Source organism: Phoca vitulina, unplaced genomic scaffold (genome assembly GCF_004348235.1).
Source record: "Phoca vitulina isolate PV1807 unplaced genomic scaffold, GSC_HSeal_1.0 scaffold30, whole genome shotgun sequence".
Taxonomy (NCBI): Eukaryota; Metazoa; Chordata; class Mammalia; order Carnivora; family Phocidae; genus Phoca; species Phoca vitulina.
The window spans coordinates 8,233,101-8,245,862 of record NW_022589733.1 but is presented as its reverse complement, the minus strand read 5'-3'; the positions used below and the strand labels follow the sequence as shown (position 1 = coordinate 8,245,862).

The 12,762-nt window shown below is 45.1% G+C and overlaps 1 pseudogene; it reads right to left on the bottom strand.

Annotated features, from left to right (window-relative positions):
- Positions 1 to 12,402: 12,402 nt before the first annotated feature.
- LOC116644781 lies at positions 12,403 to 12,485 on the bottom strand (annotated as a pseudogene).
- Between the last annotated feature and the right edge of the window lie 277 nt (positions 12,486 to 12,762).

Genomic DNA, 12,762 nt, shown 5'->3' with positions numbered 1-12,762 from the left:
CAAGTGCGTAAAAATTGTTCTAGGGCCCACCTACCTTTTAAAAAATCATTTATTCTCCTGCTTGGAAGCTTGGAGGAAGACCGTAGAAGGATAATCATTTCTTGGTCACTCACAACCTTGACAGCTGGACGGCTCTTTCTCTTGTCTCTCCTTCCGGACAAGCATTGTCAGTTTCCTTTGGCAACGACTTCCTGGTCGCCCCACCCGTGAGTCCTCTTAGAAAAACACCCCCATGTCAGTTCACAGGGAGGAGTAACAACGTGCCTGGGAACAGATCTTTCCTAAAATTATAAAAGAAAAACATCAGCTCTAAATATATCATCCATGATGAGCCTTCTATTTTTGATCCATTGTTGTATGGCTTGATATGCAGGAGCTATTGGTGTGCTAAGCTTTGCTGAAATTAGACTGCAGATATTAAAAGCAATTAATGTTCTTCTCTTTAGTTTTATTTATTTATTTCCAAGTTTCACAAAGCAATTACTTAAGAGGCCTTCAGAAGAAATCCCGAGAATCATTTTCAATCAGCAGAATGAAAATGTCGCCTTTTGTGATTTGGCAAATAAACGACGTGTAGAAATAACTCCCTTATATGCCACTGTGTACTATTCATTAAGGGCTAATTGCTGTGGTCTCTAAATGAAATATGGCAAACTGTGCCACTTCCGAGCCGGTTTGTTTAAAATCTGCAAAGCTTTATTATTAACACTATTTAATTATGAGAATGTCAGCCATGGAGAATTCCAGACCCACACTTTCCCTTCATCATTAGCAACAGGGCAAAAATGAAACACTTTCAACAATGAAGGGTTCATATTTCAAGCTTATACAGTAGCTGCTAAAAGGCTATACTCAGAAAATCAATTTTATTAAAGTCCTCCGAGCACTAAAGGGACTTGCATGCAGCTAAGCAATTTTAAAAACATGTCCAGGAGCCGCGACTTTTTGATTCATGTTTTGAGCGGGATTATTTTGGACTATTTTCAATATTGTCTCCTCACAGTGGGGTCAGGAGTGATTTGGGGAAGGGGCAAGCAAGGCAAAGGGGACATGTCTTCACAATTTCTCCCTGCCTCAATTTCCGTCAGACACCGGGATCTATGGAACAGGCAATCTAGAAGACAGAGACAACGTGCACGATCGGGACTAGGGGAGGAAGGGCAGGGAGGGAAGGGGGACAACATCTTTCCGACTTCCTTTTATTTTATTTTATTTTTTCATTTTAAACTCAGGAAGATAATAGCTAACTATGGATCTCAGCCATAGCTTTACCAGCTCGGGCTTCGAAGCCCGCACAAAACCTCCCCGGCAAGGCAAGTCCTGCTAACCCTTCCAGAATCATGTGTTGTTCAAATTCCTTGCTTGGCAATTCATTTACTGCCTTCCTACGCTCATCAATGCTACTGACTTTTATCTCTGAACTCTCCTCTTAGTGATTTGTGTGTCTTGTCTCCTCAAAAAGGTCTTGAGTGTTTGGAGGGCTGAGACCACGGATCCATCGTCTTAGAACCAGGAAGCCAACCAACTCTTTCCCTGAACAAGCACTTTCATCTTTAATTACTATTTGTCTACTAGCCTGTGTCTCTTCTCCCCAACCTTTTTTTGCAAATCCTCTGGTAAGATGTGGCTTACGTCACCAGAGTGTTCAGAAGAGTGCTTGGCACATGGCAGGTGCTCATTGGTGTATTCATAATCAATGGCTCCATCTCTGTGGCTCCCACGTAGCGTGGCCCGGGGCTTTTGTTTTAGCAGGTACACAGTGATTTCTTTCTGTGTTATTATTGGTGTTTCAATATTACGTAGTATTTTAGTAGTATTGTTTTCAGGCCAATTGGCAAGACAAGATGGGAACCCCAATCAGACGGCCTGGGTCTGAAACCTGGTGCTGCCTATTTGCAACCATGTTCTCTCCCCGAGGTGGATTATTGATGACCCTAAGGCAAGAACTGGGCCTTGTGCTTCCCAGTTTCTCTCCTGGTTTCGTACAGGGGTAAAGAACCAGGATTTTGCCATCACATGGGTCTTCATTTGAAGAGGGAGTTCATTCTGTATGCCTTGTGTGACCTTGGGCTACTCCCCTAACCCTTCTAGGCTTTGGTTGTCTTATGTGTAAAATGTGCACAGTAATGTCTATTCCGTAGGGTCGTTCTGAAGATTAGAGGGCATGCGACAGGCACAGCATTAGGATTGGGTTGGGCATATAACAAGCTCTATAAATGGAGGCTTTTGATGACATCAACAAGCACAGTAGGGCTATTATTTGGTTTGGGGGGGGGGCGGGTGAAGGTTTCAGTGTGAAACTGAAGTGGAGAAGCCAGGATATTTGAGTCTAGTCCCAACTCTGGCTGTGGGCAAGGCCTTTCACATCTCACTCTTATCATCTTTGAAATGGGTACAGTCCCATTTTCCCTGTTTGCATCCCCCTGTCGTGAGGCTAACAGAAAAGACTAGATCTAAAAGGAATGGCACTGTGCACAATTGCTTAGCTTCTATCTAAAATATGTATTTGTTGAAGGCTCGATGCCCACACCTACTACTGTGAAGACATGTATGATCTAAGTCCTGTCCTCCAGGATAAGGTAAGCCTAGCCCTACCCTAACAATGAACTTAACATTTATTGAGCACTGGCCATGAGTTGGCCCTAATTCCTGGCCCGTTGCTGGTTAACTCATTTAATCCTCATAACAGACCACAATGACAATATTATTTCCACTTCTCTTACCGGTGAGGACATTGAAGCTCAGAGAGGGAAGGTAATTTGCCCAGGGTCACACAGCGAGTAAGTGGTAGAGCTGAGATTCAAACCCAGGCAGTCTAGCTCTTTACGACTCTCAAGCTGTTTGTTCTGAGGTAAGCTGCTTCCCCTCTCTGGGTTTCTGGATTCCCTTTCTCCAGATGAGTGAATAGTTTTTCCCCCATGCTCCTTGGATCCCGGAAGGCCTCAGGGACAGAGGAGAGAAGTGGAAAGGGATGTCAGCAGGAAGGGTGGGGGAAGGCTAAAGGCAGCAGGGCTCTATTTTAATAAAAACAGAAGAATATTTTAAGTTGTCAAACCATTAACATTTTCATATACAGCTCCCTTCCTTGTGTGGATATTTACAAAGATCCTCCCCAGTCCAAGGCCAGATAAAAATCTCCGTATCATCTGGTCTATTTCTTGCTTTGTTTTAGTTTTTTTTTTTTTTTTTAAAGATTTTTTTTTTTAAAGATTTTATTTATTTATTTGAGAGAGAGAGAATGAGAGAGAGCACATGAGAGGGGGGAGGGTCAGAGGGAGAAGCAGACTCCCTGCCAAGCAGGGAGCCCGATGCGGGACTCGATCCAGGGACTCCAGGATCATGACCTGAGCCGAAGGCAGTCGCTTAACCAACTGAGCCACCCAGGCGCCCGCTTTGTTTTAGTTTTATGTTTATATCTTTAATTGGACTGGAATTTATTTGAGCACAGGAAGTGAGGTGAGGCTCTAACCTTGTATTTTCTAAATAGTTAATCAATTTCCTTGGCACAATTTCATTAAATCATTAATTTCCTAACTTATTGGAAATACCTCCTTTATCAAACAAATGAATATGTAAATTTGAGTTTGTTTCTGAACTTTGCCTTCCTCTGTGGACGTCTGTCTACTTGTGTTTCAATACCACAAAGGCTGTTGGTCGTTGATCAAAATCAATCTATATCCGACGTCTGCATATTAATAATACTCAAAACTGAGAACTTTGGGTGTGAGGTCAAAGACAACATGGACCCATTACCATTAGGACTTTGCATGCCTGGGCAGCCTTCCATCAGAATAGTGCAGTGGTATATCAAGGCTCTGGAAACATTGTTTGCCAGTTAGTCATTTGACTCATTGTCCAAATGGTTGGTGGGAAGTCTTGGCAACCATCATGAAACATTTGTAAAAGATAAGGGTCAGGAGGAGTGCTAAGAATGTGGGGAGTTCTCCTGGTTTCCGAGAGCCTGCATTCGCCCAATGTCATCCTGTGATATGGATTTGGGCTGAGGAAGCCACTTCACTCTCATTGGAAATCCGCTTCAGTGGAAAAATCCACTCAGTGCGGGGAAAACGTCCAGCGAGAAATTCTCAGAGCTGTTGTCCCTTCATCCCATAGCAGGTATGCATTGAGAAGTTTGAAGTTTGGAGCCAGAAGTCGTGCTGCATGAAGGGCCACCATTTACCTTCTGAGTAACTTTGGACAAATCTCTGATCTCTGTAACCCTCCATTTCTTGCTCTGTGAAGCAGAGATAATGGTTCCTGCCATTTTATACAGCTGTGAAGATCAAGTTAAGATGACGCATGTGAAAACACAATACTTTGTAGACTTTAAACAATTAAACAGATGATAGTTACAAGCACTACACCTGGACTATGATTCTTTTTAAGATTATTTATTTATTTATTTTTGAGAGAAAGAGTGCATGCACGAGTGGGGGAAGGGGCAGAGGGAGAGGGAGAAGCAGACTCCCCACTGAGTGGGGAGCCCAATCCAGGGCTCGATCCCAGGACCCGGGGATCATAACCTGAGCCCAAGGCAGACGTTTAACCGGCTGAGCCACCCAGGTGCCCCTGGACCATGATTCTTTATAGAGATGAGTTGTTATAGACCAGGTATTTTTTCTTTCATTATTGATTTGGAAAGGAGTCAGATTGTTCAAAAGTCTCTAAAACTTTAAACAAGAGTTACAGAATCCTCCAAACCCCAATAAAGAGGAAAGAGCCTGGAAGAGGCCATTCACTGGACAACTAGATGGCTAGTTTTTTTTTGCATGGCGGGATTCTTCTCTACTGAAAAGAAAAGAGGGCACTAGAGATGTTGTTACCTTATAGAAATGCCCTTTCTATTTAAAAAAAAATGCTTGAATAAAGTGTTAGCACTCGGTAAAATCTCCAGTGTAGGCCCACAGAAATGCAGTGCCTTGGGTCTTGGAAATCCATGGTGGCACTGTGTGGCCTTTTGGCCACACCAAGATTTGATGTTATGGAGTTCACGCTAAACTCCTCAAAGTAATTGTTTCCTCTCATTATCTTCACTTGTACTTTTTCCATTCTCTTTGAGCCTGGTCCAATCAGGTGGGTCTCCATCAAGAAAGCTCCTTTCAAGGTCATATTAAAGGTTAAAGCCCATGGCCAAGTCTCAGACTTCATCTTACTCAACTCCTCTACAGTGTGTGACATAGTTGATCATCTTTTACTTTTAGGAAGCCCTTTTTTTCTTGGCCTCTATGATACCACACTCCCCTGGATCTCACCCTCCGTCAATGGAAACGCTTTCTTTGTTGGAGATCTTCCATTATCCCCTCAACTGTTAAATGTTGTGGCATCCTTGAACTCAGTTCTCAGATTCCTTCCCTCCCTCTCCCATTCCTGCTCTTCCTTCTCTTTCCCTTCCATCCCCTCCCTGACTCTTCCCCTCTTCTCTTCTCTGTTCATACTCATGCCTTTGTTGATTTTCTCCTCTGGCTACTCATCCCATCTTATGACTTAAATCCCATCTTAAAACATTCCTCTGGATGAGACGTTTCTCTTGAACTTCACGTTCATGTATCTGCTTGGGAGTCTAAAAGGCATCTCAAACTTAGCGGGTCCAAAACCAAGTTCCTGAATCCACCACCGCTTGGTAGTCCTCCTGCAATTGCCCCATCTCAGAAAATACCTCCATTTTCCCAATCATTGAAGCCAAATTCCTATTGACTCTACTTTCAATATATATCAGGACTTCTACTCACCTTCTCCATGCTACCAACCTGGTCCAAACCACCAGTATCTCTTGGTTGGATGACAGCAATGGCCTCCTATCTGGTCTCCTTCCTTCCAATCTTGTCATAGTTTCTATAACACTGGGAGTCTGAATGATTCTGTCAAAATCTGCATCTGATCCTGTCATTCCTCTGCTGAAAGCCCTCCAATGGCTTCTCCTCTTACTTGGAGCAAAAGTCAAATCCTTACAATGGCCTACGACGAGGCTGTACATGAGGTCCTTCATCGTCTCCCATACAATCTCCTGTTTACTCCCTCATGCATTCTGCTCCAGCCAGCCTTGCCTTTTTTGTTCTTCTTGTCTCAGGACATTTGCACTTGCTGTTCTCATTGCCCAGGCTGTGAGCTTCCCTCAGGTAGCTGCATGATGTGTACCCTTACCCGTTTCTGGTCTCTGTTCCAATGCCACCCAATCCATGAGGCCCTCCCTGACCCCCACTGATACAATAACAAATCCACCTCCCGCCTTTGCTGTCCTTTCTGCCTTGTTTTATTTTCCTTTCTTGAGCTTATCACTACCAGATATCTATTTGTTTGTGTGGATACATAATAGGTGCTTGTAAATATGTTTTGAATGGATGTGTGAATGAATGAAGGAGGCCTGGCAAAAGCACAGATTCTTATGAAAGTAGCATCTGTCTAATGGGCGTCTTCTTTCTGGGGTGGAAGGCCACCCACCAGCTCCCAGTCTCTGGCGCCTCACACGGGATAGCTTTTCTGTGCTCCCGAGGTCCCCCGAAGTGGTATGGGGGAGAATGCAGGGCTGTCCCCAAGCCTCCGAGGTCCAGATCCCACTGATGGGCCTGGCAATTTGGGAAGGATTGAGGGTGTTGTTGGCTGGGCAGGCATTTGGACACAGGTCTTGAAAAGGAAGCAGAATGAGTTCACAAGGGAGACCAAAAGCCAACCAAGCAGGCTGCCATCATAAACTGCCGAGTTTGCTGTCCTAGGTTTGTAGAGGATTTGTCTGGACTGATTTCCTCTGGGGAAACAGTAATGTGTGTCAGCAATTACTCTTTCAAGTCGAAACACTGTCTTTATCACAGGGCACTCAGGCGCTCGCTCGCTCACTCGCTCGCTCGCTCGGAGGGTTGTAGGGAGGGAAGGGGTGATAACCAGGGCCTTCCTGGGCCTGGGGCAGGGATGGGGGTAGGAGAGGGCCCAGGGCACCACCCCCCCACCATCTGGAGGGACCCCAGCCTGGGCATCTCACTTGAGACTCAGGAGCACCCCTGAGCTGGAGCTCGGGAAAGAGAGCCAAGCCACACAGGGCCGGTTTTATGCTTTTAGTTCTAAGATAGCGATCGTGGGGGAAAATTCCCTGCGTTTGTGGAATCATAAATTTTTTAAAGTCTCTTGGCTCCACTTTTAAATTTAGTGCCTGAATAAAATGTTGGCTCGAGCTCCATATTCGATTATTAAAAATCATACTCAGGCCTGGGAGACAAGTATTTACACATCTGCCTGCTCATCTGAAGCCCCACATATCAAAATGTGGCTCACATCACAGTGTGGTTTCATGGGAAGAGAGGCACTCGGGAACCCAGCGCCACGTTTGTTTAATGAGCGAGGCGGACTACAGACTCTTTAAGACTCTTTCTTGCTCTAATGTTCGTGAGTACTCCCGGCTACACTTTCACCAAATCCATTGTTTGTTTTCTCCCTTGATTTTTAAAGAAATACATGGATGCATAGGTACGCACGTGCACGTGTGTGTGTGTGTGTGTGTGTGTGAGTTATTAAAGGAAAGATCTGGAAGGATACAGACCAGATTGATAACAGTGGTTACCTCTTCTGAAGGAACCAGGATGGGAAGGGGTTGGGTCAGAGGAGACTTTAACCTTATACGTTTGTTATACTTGTACTTATATGTTTAATTTTTTTTCTAAGAACACGTGGTGGCATATTACTTAATTAATTTTAAACCAGCACGTGATTACTGCAAATCATCCAGAAGCCAAAGAAAAGCATAAAAATGAAAACAAAAATGTACCCTTTTCTCCCACTCCAGAGAGGACACTGTTGGCGTTTTGGCACCTTTGTTTTAAGAAATGTGTCCCAATTAACGAGGTCCACTCACACAAGGTGTTCGTGCCCAGGTTACGAGGACATAGCTTTTAAAGACAGAGGAGAGGACATAGCTTTTAAAGACAGAGGGGAGCTCTGGTTTTGTTGCCAAAAGGGAGGATACATACATCCTTTCCCCCTAAATAAAAATCAACCATAAAATACCCCAAGGAGTGAGATGTGAAAAGTGTCCATTCTGGCCCATTTAAAAAAACATCTGTACATTTTATTTTGGCGGATTATGGATCATCAGAGTCCCAGGCATGATAAGTACTTACCCAAAGGAGGGAGAGGGGAGAAGTCACTAACTGGAAAAGGAGGCATGCAAGCCGTTGACATAAGGACGAAGCTTCTAATGTTTGTTTTAAAGGAAGTTTAGTAAAAAGACAGCTGCCTCCCAACGGCTCCATTAGACCTGCAAAAATGCCATAAAAACACCTGTGGTTCAGGAATGCCTGACACGGCAAAATATATAGATTCCTTCAAAAAAACGGAAGAGCCCATAAACAGCTAATCTGTATTTGGGAAATTGTTTTCCATGAATTTTAACTGGACTTCATCAACAACAGCAGCAACGAAGCGCACACGTGCGTGCGCACACACACGTTAAAAGCTTCAAAATGGAAAAAATGGAACACCATCAACTGGAAGAAAATTCTTTTAATATTAAATGATTCTCAAAATAACGCCCCGGATATGAATGCATGTACAATGGTGATTTAGAATGTTTCCAAAAAATCACAAAAGTCGAATGAGAGTGTGGGAGAGCAGCGGACTCTGCCCCCGTTTTGGAATGAAGGGTGATTCTGGGTTGAGAGGAGGAGAGAGACCGGCCCCAGAGTCAGGGACTCCATACTGAGTGGGAACTGACCAAGAGGAGTCCTCAGCCAGACCACAGCCAGGACTCCTGACACACACATAAAGCAAACCTTGGGGGTAGCATCCGGATGGTCACTCTGCCCCCTGCTCTACCTAGCCTGCAACTCTGGGTCTTTGGGAGCCCAGTTCCCATTCAAGGAGCCTCCCAGTTTATGTGCCAGTTCTGGGTAACAGGAGGAGTACGTAAGGGCTTTGGGGTAAGGGTGTGGGGGCCATACTCTTAAAGGCAGTATCTCTGTTTCTTGGCTTTACACACTGAATCTGTCATTTTAATCGTCTCCATAGCAACTCTACCCTCATAAACATAATTTCCCTGCTGGAAAAGCTGGGTCACAAATGAGAAAGACCTGATTCAAACACTAACCTCTTCATCCTGAAAACGGATTCATCATGGCTCAGGGTTAGCAGGAATGTCAAGGGTATCTAGTTCAACCCGCACCTGATGCTTGAATCTCCCGGATGACGTCCTGTTAGACACTTTCCTCTTACACGCCCACAGAGGAGGGGAACTCATTACCTCCTCACAGCCCAGAGTCGAGTGAGTCTCGGTAACTTTTCCTCCTACTGAGTTAAAATCCAGCTCTAAAAATCCTTCATCCAATGGTCTATGCTGTGGGGTCTCCATGACAACAGGCTGTCACATCTCCCTGGAGTCCCCCTCTGTATTTCTTCAACTGTTCCTCACATGTGTTCTTCTAGGTCCCTTTTCTGTGAGCTCATTGCCACACCCCCTGCTCACCCCACCTCCCTCCACCCTGCCTTAGCAGAGAACCCCAGAACCACTAATGGGTGTCTACAATTCAGATGTTCAAGGCAATTTATGGCACAGACTGCATTAATCAGGACTCCTTCCATAATAAGTGACAGCAACCTGGCTCAAAAGCGCTTGTGTCAAAATAGGGAGTTGATTGGCTCACACCACGGGAAAGTCCAATGGTGGGTCTCAGGCATGGCTTGATCTATGGGCTCATGAATGTTCTCAGGGCTCAGGCTCGTTATCTCCATCCATCCCCTGGGCTTCTCTCTGTGGGCAGCCAGAGTGGCAAGATGGCTGCCTGCGGCTCCAGACTTGGGCTCTCCCACCTCTGAGCCTGGCTGAGGAGAGGGCTCTCCTCATGGTTTGGGCCAAGGTTCTGGGTCTGATCATCACTGGCCTGAACTGAATCCTGTGCCCATCCCTGTACTGATAATGGAGGCCACAATATTGTGGAGCTCTGACTGACTGGGCGTGAGTCAACCCCCCACCCCTGGAGCTGGTGTTGGAGTCAACTCCCCCCCAAACCCATGAACCCAGAATGGGATTTGCCAGAAGAGAAGAGGAGTCCAGTTACCAGAAGGAGGGACAAGGGAAGCTGGGGGCTTGAATGGCCCTTACTCCAACTGAAGACATGCAGCTCCTGTTCAGGGGTCACTGACGGGGACAAAGAAAATATTCTCGAAGAGTTAAGGAAGAGCCTTGGCGGGTCATCTCTGCGGGTTGGGAATGTCCTTTGTAAGCACAGAAACAGCCAGACTCTCCCCTGAGGCTTTTGATAAAAGCTTTTCCTCACCAGCTCCTCAGCTTTAGCACCATCATTCACAGCTTTTGGGTTGTTGCCACGTTGTTCAGAAGGAAAGTTGATTTTTACACCTAAATTAGGTTACTTAAAAAAAAAAAAACAACCCCAACACTAACTACTCTTCCTTTTCCCACCCCCTCCTCACTTTGTTCGAAGACGATATTCCTTCTCTGGGACCCACGAGAGACTCTGGGCTCTAAATGCATATCATGAGGATAGGAACTGAGTCCAAGTGGTGATACCAACATTTTCCTAAAGAGTGCTGTTACCAGAAGGTGGGTGGTGCCCGGGCTCCAGGTGGGGCTCTGCTAGGAAGTGAAAAAGAGCTCCTGTGGTCATGAAAGTGAAATCCCACTGGACTGGCTTCTTCCCCATGGGGGGGGGAACAACAGTTTTGGGGACAGGGATCAACAGCAATGAGATTGTGCAGTCCCCAGTGACCAAGGGCCAGAGCCACGTGACCCTCAAGCCAAACTCGTGTTATTCTAACGTTTCGATTAAAATTCTAGAAGACAGGTGAGGTGTTCAGTGACTACAGTGACAAAACATCCCAGGTACACAGGCACCACCCTCTTTCAAGCTTGTTTGACCGAGACAAACACCCCAGGAGAAAAAGAAGTAAAAAGACTTAACCAGGCGGTTCATCAATGAATAAATACGGATGGAGATTCAACCTTCATAGCAATCAAGGGGTTTAAAACAACAAGATGCAATATTTTGGGCCTATCTAAAAGCTAAAGGTGTCGAAAGCAATAATGCCCGGGGCTGTTTGAAATGGGGGCACGTCCTCCTCCTGTATTCTGCTCAGGAGGGTATGGAGTGGTCCAGCTTTTCTGGAGGGCGCTTCGGCAATTTCTACAAAAAACTTCAAAAATATGCATGCCCTGTGACCTGGCAAGTCAACATTTAGGAATTATCCTGAAGCAGTTATCATACATATTTATAAAACTTTATGTATATGCATAATCACTGAAACCTTATTTGCAGTAGCAAAAAATTAACCAACTTAAATTTCTAATAATAAGAGATTGGTTAAAAGAGCCATGAAAATCATATTTTAGAAGAATCTGGTGACATGGGAAGTGTTTATAATATACCTGATATTAATAAACAAATTGTGTGTATGTGTGTATGCATGTATGTATGTGTGTGTGGATATCTGGGAAAAAGATTGGAAGGATAATGTCCAGAATCTTAACCATGGTTATCTCTAGGTTTGGGATTATGGGTGTTTTTTTGTGTGTATTTTTCTATATTTTCTATCATAAAAAGCAATAATGTCGACAAAGGCTATTATTGATTGAGGACTTAACACATGCTGGGCATTGGGATAAACTCTTTTCACAGATTAATTTACTATACCCACTACCTTATGAGAAAGGTCTTATAACTGTACCCATTTTACAGATGAAGAAACTAAGAGGATGTGCCCACTCAAAGCCCATGCCCGTCTTCTAGTCTGTGCTCTGGAGCCCAGCTTTCTCTGCCAAAAAGGCCCTGTTGTGGGTGAGCCTACGGAGCAGGGCCCGTGAGGACAGTGGGAGAGATTCCTACCTGTCATCCTGGTCCTTTTTTGTTAGCTAATGCTCACCTGGTGTGTATTCTGAGCCTTCTTCCCCTGCCCTTTTTTATCCTTTAAGAAAGAAGTAGAGAGCAATGAAGGAAGCACCCTACTTTGGCTGTCTGACCTTGGGCAAGTCACTTCCCCTCTCTGAGCCTCAGAGTTTCCAGCTGGGGTTAAACATGCTCTCATGCTCAATGATACTATTCACTAAAAGAGGATCTCTTTAAAAAAAAAAAAAAATCCTCAGGGGGATTGGTAGGAGCTGAAATAAGCCAGTTCTCTTTCTTCAGGCTCCAGACCCTTGGAGCCTTCCGAGACACAATTTATGAAATCCATTCATTCATCTGCTCATTCATACCACTAACGCCTGTGGGCCCCTTTCACGCATACATTCGTCTTCGATCCACAAGGGCCGTACAGACTAGGTGTGTATTAAACGAGTCGTTATTGACCTTCTGATTTCGGGAAAGAGGTACATTTGTATATAGTTTCATCAGCCGCGAGATGAGAAAAATCAAAGACAATGAAGGTTTTGTTGGTGTCCTTTTTGAACCCTCCTGGTGAGTTTAGTTTCAGAATCAGCTCTTGTTTACAATTAGCAATAATCGCGCCTCGCATAAACCTCATTGGCTACGATACTGCCACTGCGCAAAGCTTCAGCTCTTGTTTAATTCGCCTCCGTGCCCCCACCTGCTGAGCACACGTGAGGTCCTGTGGGTAGCACCCGGAGTCGGCTGGTATCCGCAGTCTATGCATGTATTCAACCGAGTTCTAACCCCGCTATCCCGCTGCACGGACGCTGATCAGGTGGCTGCCAAGGGCGTACATTGCATGCAAGTGCGGGGTGCAGGGGAGAAGCCTAGAAAGAAGGGGCCCTGGGAGTACACATAACCCCATGGGAGTGAAGGAGCACTTAAGCCCCATGCTTAAAAC